This window comes from Odocoileus virginianus, chromosome 2, assembly GCF_023699985.2.
Source record: "Odocoileus virginianus isolate 20LAN1187 ecotype Illinois chromosome 2, Ovbor_1.2, whole genome shotgun sequence".
In the NCBI taxonomy this organism is placed as follows: domain Eukaryota; kingdom Metazoa; phylum Chordata; class Mammalia; order Artiodactyla; family Cervidae; genus Odocoileus; species Odocoileus virginianus.
Window position 1 is genome coordinate 89488827 of NC_069675.1, and position 13168 is coordinate 89501994.

Consider the following 13168-nt stretch of genomic DNA (forward strand, 5'->3'; position numbering starts at 1 on the left):
ATGCTGAAGCTGAAACTCCAATACTTTGGCCACCTGATGCGAAGAGTTGACTCATTGGGAAAGACCCTGATGCTGGGATGGGTTGGGGGCAGGAGGAGAAGGGGACAACAGAGGATGAGATGGCTGGATGGCATCACCGACTCGATGAGCTTGAGTTTGAGTAGACTCCGGTGGTTTGTGATGGACAGGGAGGCCTGGTGTGCTACGATTCATGGGGTCACAAAGAGTCGGACACGACTGAGTGACTGGACTGAACTGAACTGAATGTAGGCCTTCTAAGAAAGCAAAGTGGCATAATTCAAAGTTTTGGAAAGTGGGAGATACTTGTAATGGAGGGAGTTGATCATTAGACCTTAATAAAGTGCTGAAAGGAGTTCTTCAGTCTGAATTGAAAGGGCACTAGTTCATAATATGAAAATATAAAATACACTGGAAAAGGTAAGTGTATGGTCAAAATCAGTATAATCTAATACTGTAATGTGTGTTGATTAAGTAAATCTAGATTAAAAGTTAAAGGACAAAGGTATTAAAAATAGCTATAGCTATAATGAATACATAATATAGAAATATAAATTGTGCCATCAAAAACAATGTTTGGGGAAGTAAAAGGTAGAGCTTTATATGGGATTGAACTTAGGTTTTTACCAGTGTAAACTATAATGTTATATCCTGTAAAATGTTATACGTAAATCTCATGGTAATTACATATTAATAACCCACAATAAACACACAAGAGATTAAAAGAAGGGATACCGCTCTAGAAAGTATGCCAGTATAGAAAATTATCAATTCACAAGGGAAGATAACGAGAAGAAGAAAGGAATAAGGGACCTGTAAAACAGCCAGAAAACAATAACATAATATTAGTAAGTTCTTATCTATCAGTAATTGTTTTAAATGCAAATGAATTAAATTCTCTGATTAAGTGACAATATCAGAATGTATTAAAGACAAGAAAAAGGCCACACTGTATGCTGCCTATAAGAGACTCATTTCAGCTTTAAGGGCACACATGGACTTATCCGTGTATCATGTATAAAGATGAAAAGTTATTCCATGCAAATGGAAAGAAAAGCACCATTTCAAAACAAGGATATGTTAGGTCACAAAACAAATCTTAGCAAGTTTAACAAGACTGAAATCATACCAGTTATCTTTTCTGACTACAGTGGTATAAAATTAAAAATCAACAAAAGGGAGAAAACTTGAAAATTACAAATATGTGGAAATTAAACAACATACTTCTAACCAACCAGTGGTTGGTCAAAAAATAAATGCAACCACTCAAAAAATAAAAGGGAAATCAGAAAACATCATGAAAGAAACAAATACGGAAACACAACATATTCCACATTCCATGACTTATATGTGGAATCTAAAAAAGCCAAACTATAGAAACTGAGTAAAATGGTTTTGCCCAGAGGTGGGCATTGGTGATAGAAGAAAAGGAGATTTTGGTCAGAGATTACAGACATCCTCTTCTCCATAAATAAAAGCATGTACTATATATTTCATTTATATATAATTTTTAAAAATGCAAAGCTAATCTTCAGTCATAAAAAGAGGGACAGTGATTGCCTGGGGGAGGGACAGTGAGATGGGGAAGAAGAGGAAGAATCCGAAGGTGCACCACTACAGTGGTGTGTGTGCGTGTATATGTGTTTACACATACATATGCATATATATATAATGTTAAAAGAGTCTCAGTGCTACATTAGGAAGTTATTTTCTAGATAAAGCAGTAAAAGAATAAAGGAACGAAAAATTTTGAGTTAGGAGCGTTTACCTGTAGCAGAGCAGTATTAACATCTAGTTGGTTCACCCAGGGAACAAAGAGGCTGACCATGGGGCTCACTTTGTGGATGCTGGTAGCACTGATAGCTGGAGAAGGTGGAGACCTCAGTAGAGAAATGTAAAGACTGATTTGAATTTTAAGTTAATGTGAAATCTTGGCAGAGAACGTTTTAATAAATAAATGCCTTAAGAGTAAAAAAAAAAAAAAATAGACAGATAAATAAAAAGTAAAGCAGCACACCTAAATTGAACTATTATTAGTTATAACAGTAATAACATTAACTGTGAATGGATTAGCAATATGATCAAAAAGTAGAAATTTTCAGCATTGGCTAAAACATCTAGGAGACCCATCTTAGATTCAAAGATATATTGATAGATCAGCTGTTATCCTTATGGGAATCCCTTTGTGTGTTATTTGTTGTTTCTCCCTTGCTGCTTTTAATATTTGTTCTTTGTGTTTGATCTTTGTTAATTTGATTACTATGTGTCTTGGGGTGTTTCACCTTGGACAGGAAACACAGAAAGGTTGTATAAATGCGAACCCAAACCAACAAGATTCAAAGATATAGATAGATTTAAATAGATGGGAAAAGTTAATGCTGACAGCAGTCAAAATTATTACAGTGATGTTAGGCAATATAGACTAAAACAGTGTTACTAGAGATGAAATGAACGCTTTATAATCTTATAAGGGTCAGTCCACCAGGAAGGTCTGACAATGTATAGCTAATAAAGGAACTCCAAAATACATGAAAGCCTTGGATTTTACAGAGATGGGTTTTGGAACTGAGATTTCCTTTATAAAGCACCCTCAGGAGATATATCCTAAAAAGGATATTATTTGAAATATAATTAACTGCTTACAGTCACAGGAAGAAAATAACACAGAGAAGAAGAAAAGACACAGAAGCGTCTATGTCTTAAATTCAATACTGATTTGAAGGCAAGTCTTGTTGAGAATTTGTACCCATAGGCTTGCCTTCATGTATATTTGGGGCTTGAATTTACACTACCTTCACGTTCCTGGGTTAAGAATTCCTTTTGGGCACCTGACAGGATCAGTTGTAAAACTGTGGAGGGACTTGCTTGCCACCCAGGCTGCATAGTATTCCCATGGGTAACTCTGATAAAGAATAGTGCACAATTCAGAATTTACAAAGGACAGTTCATCACAAGCAAGAGTCAGCACACCAAAACTGGCGTTTGAATTATTGCTGTAACTTTTAAGATGGGCATGATTAAAATGACTAAAACATTTAAAGAAAATTTTGGAAACATTAGAAAAGGACAAAATTACAAAAGATTTTAATATTCCAAGCAAACTAAAAATAGAACTTTTTGAAAATTAGATTCAGTGAAATTAAAGGTACAACAGGTATGTTACCCCCAAAATTCTGAGAAAATTACAGAAAATAGCATTGAAAGATGGCAAAATGAGAAAAAGCAACTAAGAAATATGGAGACTGGGAGACGAAGGACCAAGTACCTAAGTGTTCCTTAAGAATAGAATGAGGGAGAGGGAATTCCCTGGTGGTCCAGTGGTTGGGGCTACGCTTCCATTGCAGGGGTCACGGGTTCTTTTCCTGGTTAGGAAACTGAGATCCTGCACACTGTGCAGTGTGACCAAAAATAGAATGAGGGAAAGGAAATTAACGTAACACTTGAATGTTTTCCAAAAGTGATGATATATAAACTCTCAGCTTAGAAAATCATAATGAATCCCAACCAGTATGACAGTGTTTGGCCACCTGATGCAAAGAGCTGACTCATTTCAAAAGACCCTGATGCTGGGAAGGATTGAGGGCAGGAGGAGAAGGGGACGACAGAGGATAGATGGTTGGATGGCATCACCGACGCAATGGGCATGAATTTGGGTAAACTCTGGGAGTTGGTGATGGACAGGGAGGCCTGGCGTGCTGCAGTCCATGGGGTTGCAAAGAGTCGGACACGACTGAGCAACTGAACTGAACTGATGACAGTAAAACTGCAGAATATTACAGCCAAAGAGTAGTTCTTAAAAAGCTGAATGAGAAGATGAATAGGACCTAGTTCATGTCCTCAAGATGCTTACAGCTTAGGGTCGGTGACAGTGGTTAAAAATGTTGCGATCATTTCTACTAGTTTCTGTAATAAATAACTCAAAAATCAGTAGCTTGAAAAACAATTTATTATTATGATTTTGTGGATTGACTGGGTATTTTGCTAGCCTTATTTGGCTTCCTTGGTGGCCCAAACCGTAAAGAACCCGCCTGTAGTGTGGGAGATCTTGGTTTGATCCCTGGGTTGGGAAGATCCCCTGGAGGAGGGCATGGCAACGCACTCCAGTATTCTTGCCTGGAGAATCCCGTGGACAAAAGAGTCTGGTGGGTTACAGTCTGTGGGGTCACAAAGAGTTGGACATGACTGAGCAACTAAGCACAACACAGCACATTTGGATTAATGCAACTTCATTCATCTGGTGTGTTGGCTGGGCTGTGGGCTTGACTGGGTCTCTCTTTCTATGTGGTTTTCAACTTAGGCTTTTTCCCAGCCCAGTAGTGATCTTAGGGCAGATGTGAAAGCTGTAAGGCCTCTTTTAAATCTGAGGCTTGTAAGTTACATGATGGCACCTCTACCACATTCTTTTGTGTAGAAAAGCAAGTCACAAGGCCAGCCCAGATTTCATGGGTTTAGAGAACTAGACTATATTTTTTGATGAAGGAGGTGTAGAGATTTTGTAACCGTATCTAATTTTCAATATCAGTTTAATTAGGTCAGTACCATGGTAGAGGTTAACAGAAGAATGCTATAGAACAAAGCAGGCAGAAAGGTATCCTGGCTTGGGGAAGGAGCCAGGGAAGACTTCTTTGAGAGAGTTAGTCCTTTAAAGGAAAGCTGTATGTGATGGTGTAGCCATAGAAAACACAGTTATTTTTCTTTATGAAATTTTCTGACAGCTCACATCAAAATCTGAGAATTTTCCGTAAATTCAGAACATGTTGCATTTCTCTACCTCATCTCATATAGGAATCCTGCACCCTTTAGCTCTTAGCCAAAGACACTCTTTAAATGTTGGTTGAGGGTATATTGATGAGCTAGTACTTTTGAGGCAGAAAGTTCAGTTAGATAGTTTTTTAAGCTTTTTAATGTTCGTAGAGTTTTCTTCTTGAAAAATCCAGCTGACATTTTGATTGGAAGGAGTTGCCAAACTTTATTAAAGTAGGTAGCAGATACAGAAGTCACTGCTTTGTTAGTATTGCCTGAATTAATCTTCTGACTCAGTTTCTGAAATTGTTTTAGAGTGAGTCAGTCGATCATGTCCTCTAAAATGCAGATCTTTTTTTCAAGCAGAGTTACTGAACCATGAACAAACAGTTTAATTAAGGGGATCAGAGTGGTGGTTGGATATACACTGAAGTAAATATGTCACCATGACAGAATTCATCAAGTGCTAGAATATAGACATAAGCAGAGTTATATTAGAACATAATTGTTGCCTGAAGAAGAAAAAAAAGTTTTTCATAGAGTAGTTAACAATTCAGCAGAGCCTTAAAGAGTGTTTAACAATTTCTCAAAGAAGAGAGTCTGTGGCATGTGGAAAGATCAAGAAGCTTGAAGAGTTTGGAGTTCTGGCCACTGCATGCAGTAGAATTGAATGTGCATGCTTTTCTTTTTCTTCCTAGATGCAACTGCAAGTAGCCTTTTGGTCACTTTTTTCTCTACTTATAGAAACAATGTATGTTTGATGTAGAAAATTCATACAATAAGAAAAGTAAAGCCTAGCCTAGCCATAATCCTATTATTTAGCACGAACTAAGTATTTGGGGTCCTTCTTCAGTTGGTTTTTAAAGATGAATACACAAGGTTCTCTTTCCCTTCCCTTTTAAATTTACTGTCAGTAATTCCTAATGATAATATTAGTTTGTTTTTCTGGTCCTTCCTTCATATAGTAAAATAAAGACATGGATAATCAAAACAACTACAGTTTATAAGTGAAGCACAAAGTGATTTAGTGATTTATCCAGGATCACAGAAAGGATGTATCATGAGCGGGTTTGAGATGAGTTACTATACTTTTCAGTATCCAAACTGGACTTCTGCTGCTTTTGTGCCTTGCTTTCTGATAAGCCTGAGATTTATATACTTGTTTTGAAATGGCTCAGCTGTTACCCTCAAGCTGAGCAAAATTACTTAGTTTGAACCATTTTCATTTGTATTTTTCACTGCAGTATGACACAAGTAGTGGGAACTGTAGATCTTCATGCATTTATCTTTAATTTCTGATTTTCTGTGGATTTTAGCAGCACACTTTCATCTCCTAAGCATGCTTTATTGAAGGCATAAATTGTCCACTGGAAAAGCATCTCACACTGCCTAAAGTAGCTTTGTATAACTGTCAAAGCAAGTAGAGCCTGGTTGATATTGTTGCAGTGAAGGGAAACAGGAACTATAAAGTTAAAAGTAGAAAATTTAAGACCAGGAAAGGACTCTGGATATTGCCTTTGGAACATTTTGTCCTTAGGTTCCCTAATGTAGTTTTGCTCTCAAGGAATTACACATGTAGCCAATTCTGCCACTTAAGTTACAACCTTTATTTGATATTATTTAGAAATGACAGATGTTATTCCATTAATGCTGCTTTTGCACATAAATAGTAGGTGTGTTCTTCAGACCAAGAAAAGTGGAAGAATTATTAGTTATTATTTGCTTTTTTTTTTTTTTTTTTAATCTCACCTCCTATAGATGGACCAGAGTTTATTTAAAAATAGCTGAAAGTTGGGTAGGGAGATACTTATTGGATGCTTATTAGTTGGCGGGTACCATGATGTGAGAAATGAGACATTCCCTACAAAAATCACATGATTCACTGGTTCTAATGTGTATAATGAGTGCCCAGAGATCATATCATTGAACTACAGCAGTCTTGTGAGATAGGTATTAACATTCTCATTTTAGAGATGGGACAGTTGTGGCTCCCAGGGGTTAATTTGCCCATAGCCATCAGAGTTAGTATCAGAGGCAAGTCCCCAACTCAGATTCGTCTTTCTGTGGAGCCCAAGTAGGACTACTGAGTGTAACTACATAGGCTATACCCTGTGCACTCCCAGGCTGATGTTGTTCACATAGACTGTGATGTGAATGGTGCCCCCTGGAGTTGTGCTACAGCCAACTCTTATTCCAGTTTTTTCCTGTACTATATAACTAGAATTATAAATAAATCACTCACTGAGCAGTCTCTGTCCTTGCAAACATCTGTCTGTGTTTGGCTACTTGATGCTTAAATGTTTTTTTCCTCTCGATTCAGGAATGTTTTAAACAACTCTCCCCTGCTCTACTTAAAGATTACGTGGAGATGAACACAAACCAAAACATGACCTTTAGTTATCTATGCATATCTGCTTTGCTTTCTTATTTTTATATTTGGGCTAAATTAAGTTAGAAGGGTTTTTTAGACTTCAGATAACTGTGTTTTGTTCTTGTTATTCAGTCACTTAAGTCGTGTCCAACTCTTTGCAGTCCCATCAACTGCAGCATGCCAGGCTTCCCTGTCCTTCACTGTCTCCCAGATTTTGCTCAAACCTCATGTCCATTGAGTCAGATGCCATCCAGCCATCTCATATTCTGTTGTCCCCTTCTCCTCTTGCCCTCAGTCTTTCCCAGCATCAAGGTCTTTTCCAATGAGTCAGCTCTTCACAACAGGTGGCCAAAGTATTGGAGCTTCAGCATCAGTCCTTCCAATGAATATTTAGGGTTGATTTCCTTTAGGATTGACTGGTTTGATGTCCTTGCTGTCCGAGGCACTCTCAAGAATCTTCTCCAGCATCTTAGTTCGAAAGTATCAATTCTTCAGTGCTCAACCTTCTTTATGGTCCAACTCTCACAACTGTACATGACTACTGGAAAAAATAGCTTTGACTGTATTTACTGTTACAAAAATAGCTTTGTAACATGCTATTAGTATTTGGTCCTGCCCAGTATTCTTACAGTAAATGTAAAACCTTAATGACATTCATAATCATAGGAAATGATGGTATTTGTTTTTGTTTTAAGTAGTTAACAAAGCTAAAATAAATCATTCAGATTTGCTTAACTGTCACAAAAACCAAAATTTATAGACTATTCAGATTAGATAAAATAATACTTTGGTTTTTATTTTTGGCATTTGTAAAGTTCATTTCATTAAACATATATTGTAGATAACACTTTGTACCTGTCACTATACCAAGCTTTGGGAATATAAAGATAAATTAATAGAGTCTCTGCTATCTAATAATGCCCAATCTGGCCAAAGGGGCCCGCTAAGCAGATATTCTCTAAAATATGTAGCAATGCACTCCCTTAAAAAGGGAATGATTAAACCCCATATATGAGGCTTAAGGTCTCCCAGAGGAGGTAACCAAATTTAAGCTTGGTGTTTAAGAGTAGAAAGGCAAGTGAGAGGGTTTTCCAGGAAAGGGAACAATCTATGCAAAGCTTAAATGTTAGAAAGTTTGTGATGTGTCTTGGGGAATTTGAGTGGCTTGGTATGACTGTTAAGAGATGAGAAGGTAATTAGACAGGGTTTTGAGAAACTCGTAAAACATAGAGATGGTTTTGGGCTTTGTCTTATGGACATTGAGGAAACATGGAAGAGGTTAAAAATAAGGCAGTGCTTGATGAGAAGTAAGTTTGCAGTTGTAACTTAACTGGCCAAATGAAGGATAGATCAGAGAGGAGAAAGAAGGCATGGAAACCACTACCTTTCCAATAGGCTTATGTAAATCTAAAGAGGTTCCTATAGTGTTAACTATGCAGAAAGATGGAGGGAAATGCATAATTGATCAAGGATCAGTAGGATTTGTGAGTAGTGTGTGAGTGAGAGGGATGAAGGATGACTAATCCTTCATTTGGTCACTGAGTGGATGGATAATAGTGCAGTTCATTGATTTAAAAAAAAAAAGATGGGAAGAGGATTAGAGTTTTGACACAGTAAGTTTGGAGTATCTACCTGAAGGTGTCTGTTCAGAGAGGGAAAGGGATTGTAGGTGCATATTAGGGATTGTTTATATATTGTTGGAGTGGATTAAATGGCATTGGAAAATCTGTAAAATGAAGTTATTGCCAAAAACAAAATCCTGGATAAACACGTTTTGAGGCCTGTTGTAGGGGAAAGGAACAGCTGTGTTCTCAAGTTGCATCTTTCATAGAAATCACATTTTTTTCCTGTTTTTAAAAAAACAGCCTTTGTTTCACCCTAGATAATATACATGTTTCAATGCTGTTCTCTTGAAACATCCCACCCTCGCCTTCTCCCAGAGTCCACAAGTCTGTTCTATACATCTGAGTCTCTTTTTCTGTTTTGCATATAGGGTTATCGTTACCATCTTTCTAAAGTCCATATATATGTGTATATTATCTAGGGTGAAACAGATAACCAGCCCAGGTTGGGTACATGAGACAAGTGCTCGGGCCTGGTGCACTGGGAAGACGCAGAGGGATCGGGTGGAGAGGGAGGTGGGAGGGGGGACTGGGATGGGGAATACATGTAAATCCATGGCTAATTCATTTCAATGTATAAAAAAAAATACTGTAATGATATAAAGTAATTAGCCTCCAACTAATAAAAATAAAAGGAAAAAAAAAACAGCCTTTGTTTTGAAGAGCAGTTTTAGATTCACAGCAAAATTAAGAAAAAAGAACAGTGATTTCCCATATAACCTCTGCATTGCATAGCCACTCCTATTATCATTATCCCCTTTCTAATTTAAGTCAAGTCTCTTTAGTAATTAGACTTCCCTGGCAGTCCAGTGGTTAATACTCTGAGCTTCCAATACAGGGGGCCTGGGTTTGATCCCTGGTTGGAGAACTAAGAGCCCCATATGCTGCACGGCATGGCCAAAAAGAAAGAAAGTATTGAGGTAAAATTTACACACAGTAAAATACGGCCCTTTTAGGTATACAGTTCTATGAATTTTAATGTAAACTGTTATTATGTAATCACAACCATAATCAAGATACAGAATATTTTCATTACTCTGGAAAGTCCCTTTAACAGTTCTTTTTAGTCTATCGTTTTTCCCGATCCCAGCCTCTGTCAATCTGATTTCTGTCTCTATAGTTTTGCCTTTTTCAGAATGCCATGTAAATTGAATCATACAGTACATAGCCTTTTGTGTTTATTTATTTTATTTAGAATAATTCTTTTTGTTACCCATGTTGTTTTAATATTAGTAATTCATTCCTTTTTATTGCTGAAAGTGAAAGTGAAGTCGCTCAGTCGTGTCCGACTCTGTGACCCCATGGACTGTAGCCTACCATGCTCCTCTGTCCATGGGATTTTCCAGGCAAGAGTACTGGAGTGGGTTGTTGCCATTTCCTTCTCCAGAGGATCTTCCCAACCCAGGGATTGAACCTGGGTCTCCCGCATTGTAGGTAGACGCCTTACCATCTGAGCTGGTATTCAATTGTATAGCTCTGAGGAAGTTATCCATTCACCACTTAATAAACATTTACTTTGTACTCAGCTTTTGGCAGTTATGAATAATGCTGCTGTACGCATTCATAAAAGTGCACTTCATTTTTTTTCCTTTATGCATGCTTTCTGCGTCCTAAGAAATCTTTGTGTCCCAGGATCACAAAGACTTTCTCCTATGTGTTTTCTTCTGTAAACATTATAGTTTTCAGATTTACATTTAGATCTGCAATCCATTTTGCATTAATTTTTGTATGTGATGTAAGAAATGGATGTTCTTGCATGTGTTTGGTGTCAGGTTAGTTGTTCCAGCACCGTTTGTTTTACTTTATTACCTTTCTCTTGAGTTACCTAGCCAACTTTGTTGAAACCAATTGGCCGTGTATGTGTAGGTCTATTTCTGAGTTCTGTTTTGTTTCATTGGTCTATATAGCTGTCCTTTCACTAATACCAGTATCTTGATTGCTTTAGCTGCAACTACATTTATTTTAGAGATGATCATGGTATCTGTTTAGAGTGCTGTTGGCATCTAGAAACAGAAAATGAGTTTATTTTTCTGTTATGACAGGAAGTCAGAGATAAACAGTTGCTGGTTTAAGCTCTTCATTTATAGGATGGGTGAACTACCCTGCTGGCCTCATCTGGCCTGACAACCGTTTTGTAAATCACCTGTGAAGGTTCTTTAAAATGCATATGCCAAGGCTTTATCTCTGAGACTAATTTAGTTGCTAGGGTAGGAGGTAAGTGAGGATCAAGGATTTTAATTTTAACATGCTTCCTGATGATATTGATAATTGTATTGTGTAGTCATGAATCATTAATCTAAGGTTGGTTCCCAGACTAGCAACATCACCATCACCTTGAAACTTTAAAAATTCTAATCATCAGTCCTATGCCAGCCTTACTGAATAGGAATTCTGCTGGGGCCCAACAGATTGTGTTTTACCACATTCTTCAGTTGCCAAAGTTAGGGAACCTTGAAAGGCATTGCTGAACGTTTCCCATATGGAAACATTCAGATTAATTTACTGTTTAAAAAAAAAAAAAAACTTAATTGAGATAAGTATTATTAAATAAATTATGTCACACATAGTTAAGTTTGAAATTGGATTGAAGGTGCACAAATGATCTAAATGGTAAGTGTTGAGTACTGTTTTGGAACTAATTATTCACAGCATAAGTTAGGTTGCTGTTTTTAAGCAACTTTTAGAAATCAGCATTGTTGTGTGGTGCTTTAGTTTTCCTACCCTTTAAGGAAGTGTTAATAGAAGGCAGTTCTTACGTTTGTAGATCTTATAAACAAGGGAAAAATAGAAGATAAACATGTATAAACACGGAAGACAAACACATAAACATGTTTCTTTCAGGGTTTGTGATTTGTTTTGTGATTATATTACAATGGAGGTAGCCTATCTAAAAGAAAACTTAAGTTTATTTATCCTATATTATCAAAGAAAAAACAGTACCTCATAGCATGTGAAATATGTCTTCAGTTTAGCTTGCTCTTTAATGATAGCCTTCCCAATTAAAATTACTATTGCTTAAACACGGAGTCTAATATCTTCATCAGTTATAGGAAGCTCTAGCTATCCTACTTATTTCTCTTTCCCCTTGGAAAATAGTTTAGGTTCATTTAGTCTTTCTTTTATTTATTGCATGTGATACAGTATATCTTACCCAATTCTTAAAAATTAGACTAATTGGAGCTAAGTTCTAGGTTGTTATTTATGTGCTTTAGGAAACTTTTGAAAGCAGAACTTCTGAAAAAAAGAATTTGATTGCACTTGTGGTGTGTAGACTCAGGTAGAGCAGAGAGTTCAAAATACTTGACTGAATTGTAGTCCTATAGCAGTAACTCTGAATAGAAATGGAAGTTAAGGACAGACTCTTTCATTGCAGCCAGAGACCGAATACTTCTCCAGTCCTCTTTTCCAAGGCAAGAATGGCTCATGTTGGGAAAAGGTAGCAAAAAAGACTTGCCACTGTTTCTCAATCATAGGTTACAGCGAACGGGACTTGAATTTTATAGAGTTACAAAAAATGTTTGAACTGGGTTCCTGGGTAGGTAGTCTGCTTGGTAGGTAGTCTTGGTAGGTAGAGTATTGCTGCTGTTGGAATTTTGCTTCCTAACTTGTGTCTTAATTGTACTGTGAAGACCTCTTTGTCTTTAACAGTCTCATAGCCCCACTCATTTAAACTTTTTGTCAGGTTTTGGTCTTTAGAAACTCGCCTAAATCAGTACTTTTTTTTTCTCATGATTTCCTTTTCCTGCATTAATTCTCTTGTTAATTTTTCTAGTGTTTCTTGAATAAGCATTTAATGATAATGCTGGGTTTTCTCACTTGTGGTTTTCCTTAACATTGTGTAGTCTTCACTTGATCTTGTACTTGTTTACTTCCTTGTTGAGCAACAATAATAAACCATCATGACTCTAGAAAAATCCTTGACATTGAAATGGAGTGCTTCTGTTCCTCAGGGTCATTTTCTACTTACATCTCCCCAGCTTTATTCAAGTGTTGAGAACTTTAAGAACTATTTATGTCAGAGAAGTCTCCCTTAAGAGACTTCCTTATCTCAACGGTGGTAAAGTGCATGTGATGGTTTATTACCCAGTACATATGTTTGTACTGGTAATTTTTGGAAGCAAACACTTTTTCTGTTTTCCTTAAGGATAAGAGAAGCTTCCCTTAATAAGCTTATTTCTTACCAGACAAGTAAAATTACAAAAATTTTAGTTGTTGTGATTTTAGAACACTGTACAAAACTTTCAATAAAATTGACAGATTATCTGGGTATTCGTCTCAAATTCACTGTACACTTTTTCATGAAAATCTGTATGAATTGAGAGAACAGCTGCAGCTCTTATTTATTGCAGATATTGCTTTATTCTATTTTTTAAAAACATTCAGAAGATATCTATATATCAAAAGAATTGCTAAT

The 13168-nt window shown here is 36.8% G+C and overlaps 1 protein-coding gene across 4 annotated transcripts in view; it reads left to right on the forward strand.

Annotated features, from left to right (window-relative positions):
* The window catches only part of RABGAP1 (RAB GTPase activating protein 1), a 159881-nt gene that overhangs the window by 28777 nt on the left and 117936 nt on the right, over positions 1-13168 (forward strand). The window lies entirely within an intron of this gene.